The sequence below is a fragment of the Mercenaria mercenaria genome, chromosome 10 (genome assembly GCF_021730395.1).
Source record: "Mercenaria mercenaria strain notata chromosome 10, MADL_Memer_1, whole genome shotgun sequence".
Classification (NCBI taxonomy): domain Eukaryota; kingdom Metazoa; phylum Mollusca; class Bivalvia; order Venerida; family Veneridae; genus Mercenaria; species Mercenaria mercenaria.
In genome coordinates, this window is record NC_069370.1 from 53,773,352 (window position 1) to 53,778,821 (window position 5,470).

The following is a 5,470-nucleotide window of genomic DNA, read 5'->3' on the forward strand; positions in this document are numbered from 1 at the left end:
ATCTTGTGATGTATAGTCTAACTTACCACGGTTCATCGTTCAGATGCTTCGGTATTTAGCCACTCGTGCTAACGCACTCGTGGTTCAGTTCCTACGTTTTTTTAACTCTAAATTAGACGATGAACCACTCGAAGGCCTTATCAAAAATACCGAGCTTAATTTCCATCTTCGTTTAACTGGAATTCTGATAGGTTTTTCTTTGTTAATTAAAACACTCATATAAGTTGCCTGCTAGTATAGCACAGACTGAGAAATTATCTGTTTTTAAAACATTAGTAAAGAATTATTTACTAGACAGTTTAGCATAATTCCTTTAATGTGTTTTAATAACTATTTAATTTGTTTTAATAACTAGTCATATGGCTTTCGATGTATAAACATTTTAACTTAAGCTCGCATTTTACTTTTTGATATAGATGTTCCATCTAGTCACATACTTCTTTATTTGATATAGTTGTGCAATTTCCATCTAGTCACATAATTCTGTAAACTCTGTTATACCTCTCTATGTCATGCCACCAACACAAAGGATCACAATGGAAATAAGAGTTTTCTCTTTTTTGTGTAACCCTTGGTGACGGTGTGTCTGTCATGGCTTTTTATAATTTCATGTATGCATTATGTTATTATGTTGTATTTACTATACATGTTGTTTTTAATTAATAATGTATGTGCACTCCTTACCGAAATAAATCTATCTATCTATCTACGCTAGAATGACGTCAGATTAACGTGAGGTGACGTTAATGTTGTTAAAGAGCGCTACTATATTTTATCTACTGTTTTAGATTAAAGGCATATTAGAATCGAAATAATTTATGCCAAAACAGTATTTTAACACTATTTATCCACTCAGATGGTAATACGTCGTACAAATGCGCCCTCGTGAATTTATTACGCCCGACGTATAACCGCCCATAGTGCATAAATTGGTGTGAAACCACTCTTTTGCCATAAATTATTTCTTAAATTAAATTGAGTCATGTTAGAATGTGTGGTCACTCTAAAGATTTCATCTTTGTACATCAAAATCGTATCATAAAGGACAGTCAAACAAATTTGACACGATCTTAGGATATTTGGAGGTTTTATTTTTTTCGTATCGGCAATAGATCCACTTTTCCAGTCATAAATGTAACATAACGTATCATTTATTTGGTATTAAACATACGCATATACATTTATAGCCAATCTATTTTAACATAGATGAAGTATTTATAAAGATGTTCTGTTCAGTAGGACATGTGACCTTTTCAGAGAAAATTGTAACATGAAGTATGTATGCAAAGTAAAACACAAGATATTCAATAATACTTTTAGGTAAAAAAGATGACATTTTTGCAAACATAAAACTTTCTATATTGCAGATTTTATTAAAACTTCTCATCAATTTCCTTATGGAACGTTTTTGGTCCAAACCTTTAAATAATGCTCGACATAATTTTATTAGATTAAATCTATGATGGTATATAGTCATTTTAAACAACATCTGCCCCAATCTGAAATTGCTTCTTTTAGCTCCCGCTAGTTGTCACAGGATTTTTTTTTCATTTCAAGGACAAACTATCGCAGATTCCATCTGTAGTAAATGGCATACAAACATGCATATATATAGACAGACTGACAGACAAAATGACAGACAAAACGACACACAATATATGGATAAGATATAGAGAGAGCATTTTATGACACTGGGCTTATTCTCAACTGAACTGATCACGAAACTCAAGCCGACGTGCTATTTACATTCTTTTTATGCAAATAAAGTATTGATGCGATTTGGGTGGTTATTCTATTTCTACCAGTAGTGTGAAAATGAAAAAGAAAAAAAGAAAATGTTTTATTTCGCATATAGCAAAATATTCAATATTTTTATGTTGTTCTAAATGTAAATGCAACATTTTTTCGGTGACGCCGTCTAAATTCGTTTTCGTTACCTATGCCACGTGACTTCAGTTTGCAAATCAAACTGCTTGATAACGCATTATAGATAATTTAGCAAAATGGATGATTTATGCAACACTCTGCCTGATTGGACGAGAGTGTCAATTTCTTTCACTCTGTTGGTTGTGCTACGCTGAGTGAAATGTAGACAAAGCGTTTATTCTAAACGACGCTGTTCACAGTTTTAAAGCTAACTTTGGCTCAGTATATTTAGCAAGAATATTGATATATCTCAAAATGGTAAGTAAGTTTAATAAATATGATAAAAACCTGTTCAAATACCAACAAATAAAATTAAAGAAAGGCGAATAGTCTGCGACACAGAAAAGGGGGTGATAAGGTCTTTATGAAAGAAGGCTTTTTAAAAATTTCCTGTTACTTTTGTCTTTTAAATTTAAAAAATTTTTAAAAATTCCTTTTGTGACTTACCAAATTGCATTTAAAATAGTACTTTTTCCTTTTGATTATTGTTAAAATTTTTTTAACGATTTATTAAAATAATTTTTTTTCTTAGTAGGGATGCAAAAATGAACCTTTTAAAAATCTTTTCAAAATAAATATTTTAAAATGACTAAATCTCATAACGAAAAAGGTACGCGCATACAGTTTATCATTGAAAAAGGGGTCAAACTTTGCTTATGAAACAAAATTTTAAATAAAAACAATGTATTTTTTTGACCTTCACTTTTTTAAAGGGTACGCATGTCCAAATTCATGAAACGAAAAGCATTTGTTAAAGGGGGATCAGTTGCCTATTTTTGAAAAAAAAAAAATAATAAAAAAAAAACCCTTTTAAATTTTTTTTTCTCATGAAACTAATAAAACTTATTTGTAGCACTTTATTGGGCCCGCAGCCAACTTTGTTTCCTGGGACATTTGCCCCCCTTTTTAGGGCGCAAGCAAAACAAAAAACCTTTGACTTCATCCAGGTTGTAATATTTTCTGGTTTTTGGGGTCATTTTTTTCAATTCATTTAGATTTAAAAAAGAAACCCTTATCCTGGGGGGCGGGGGGGCAGGGCTTTTCCTTACGCTCATGAACAGACCAACCCCGATCTGAAATTTTTCACTTTTTGCCTTTTTTGGGGGTGCTTCCGAGGTTTCTATTTCCCAAAATTTTTATTTATACGCTCCATGAACATTTTTGGGGATCTTTTCATACTTGGCCTGAGCACTTTAAAAGGCCCTTCAAAAAATTTTTTTTTATATAGGCCTTGGGCCCATTAGGGACCACTATAGCAAAAGTAATAGCCTTCTCGATTAACCACTAAAATTAATGGTTTTACAAACCAGTTAACAATACGAAAGGGCCCTGCTTTTTTTTACAAAGGGGGAAGGGGCCCAATTTAGCAAAAAAATAAAACACTTTAATGACCCTCTCATGAACCGCTTCATGAATTTTCATCAAACACGCTAATTATTCGCAAGGGAAAACAAACAAAATTGAACCCTACGAAACCTTTGCAAAATTAAAAAAAGAAAAAATTTTAAAAGGTTAAAGGGGGGTTTTAGTTTTGCATTTGAAAAATTTTAGATGAAAGATAAAAGTATTAAAAATTCATAAACTTCTTTCCTTAACAATTCCCGACATCATTTTTAAAGATTTTTCGGTTTCTGACTAAAAAAGCCCGTAGGGAGACTTTATCTGACTCCCCGCTGCAAACTTCCCCTTTTTCAAAATCTTTTTTATACCCTGTGCATTTAATAGGGGGTATGACATAAACAACCTGAAAAGGGGCCATTGTGTTTCTCGCAAAACCAAAGATTTTTTTTTGGGGGTTAATTTGAACCGAGACACTTAAATTGATAATTTGTTATCTTTTAATGTTTTTTTAAACCTAAAGCACGCCTGGATTCACACAGTAATATATTTTACTAACAAAAAAGAAAAAATACATTTGAGACAGTTCCTGCTTTAAATGAATTACTTGTAAACGGGACGTTAACCGTATACGGTCCCCTAAAGAGACATGTTACACACTTTTTTTCCAATTGGGTAAGGAGACTTTTTTTTTTTCGTTTAAACGAAAAAAGTTATTTTTTTTAAACGAAATCATTCAAAACAAAAACATTTCGTTTTAAAGAGAAAAAAAGTCTCACTTCCTAACGGAAAAAAAGTGTAAAATCCTTTATGACCGACTAATAAACCTTCAGCTGCTTCTAATATAAAACAGTTTTTCAATTAAAACATTTTTAAAAGTCATAGCAATTCTAAATTTTTTTACTGATGAAAAAGACAGCAAGCGGCTATACACGATAAAAGAATAACATTATCTAGAAAAAAAAAAGAGTAAAAACCATATCACCTTCAAAAAAAAAAATCAACTCAACCCGATTTCCTTTTATTACAGTTATAATATCTTTTTATAAAACTCAAAATACTGATAAATACACTGCTAAATCTTTAACCCCATGCTATCACAGAATGCGAGCGCAAAATGGAGAATAGAAAACCCCGCTTTAAAAAAATGACATCTTTTCCCTCCATCTTATCATAGTTTGGGGTTAAATGCCAAGGGAGGGGTTGAAATGTCCCAAGGAACACCGAAGTTGGGGGTTGAAAGTATGGGGGTCGAATTTACGCCTCCAAAGTTTTGCAAGCGTTTGCGAAAGCCAACCCGGGTTTTCGAAATTACGATATTAAAACATCTAATCGGGGGTTTCGCCTTTTCAGTGAAAGGGAAAACGCGAAAACACATAAAAAGGTCGCAAAAAAGGGGGGTTTTTTTCCGTTGGGCCATCGCAGTTTCGCGTTGTCTCCTACGAAATCGGAAAACGCGATATTTTAAAACGCAAAAAAGCATATTTTCACACGAAAACACAAAAAAAATATCCGTTTTCGCGTTGAAAAAACGTGTTTTCGCGTTACGCCCTTATCTAACATCGCTTTTGGGTTTTTTTTCCCTTCGGGGTTTAGTGGGGCAAAAACCAAACACGATTTTATGGCCGAAACGCAATTTTTACTTCTTTTATTCGGTAAAGTATCCGTTTCGCCCTGCTGACCCCGAAGCGAAATACAAAACACGATATTTTAATATCGCACTTTCCCTTTCCGTTTTTGCATCGTAAAAAAGGAAAAACGAAAAACTCCCCTGTTTTTCACCGGGTTTTTCATTAACTGAAACACTACCTTGCAAAAAATTTAAACAAAATTATTTTAGGAAGTTATACGTCGGGTGATCAAGGGTGTGATTAAACTACATCATAAAACAACTTTGTAATTGTTTCATGGTATACTTTAGGGTTCAGTAAACTTTTGAAACCAACCCCCGGGGTGAATTTTTTTTTAAAATTTTTAAATCCAACCTTTGGCCCTACATAAAGATCCAACCAAAAATTGTTCATAAAAGCAAAAAAACTTTAAGAATTCCCTACGGAAAACACATTTTTGTTTTTATACCAGTGCTTTGACTTAATACAAAATTTTTTTTAAAAAATATTTTGCATTACTTTCATTATCATTGTGCTTCTTACATATTTGCCGGCTCCAGATTTAAAGGTTAAAAACCATTTACATATAAATGCAA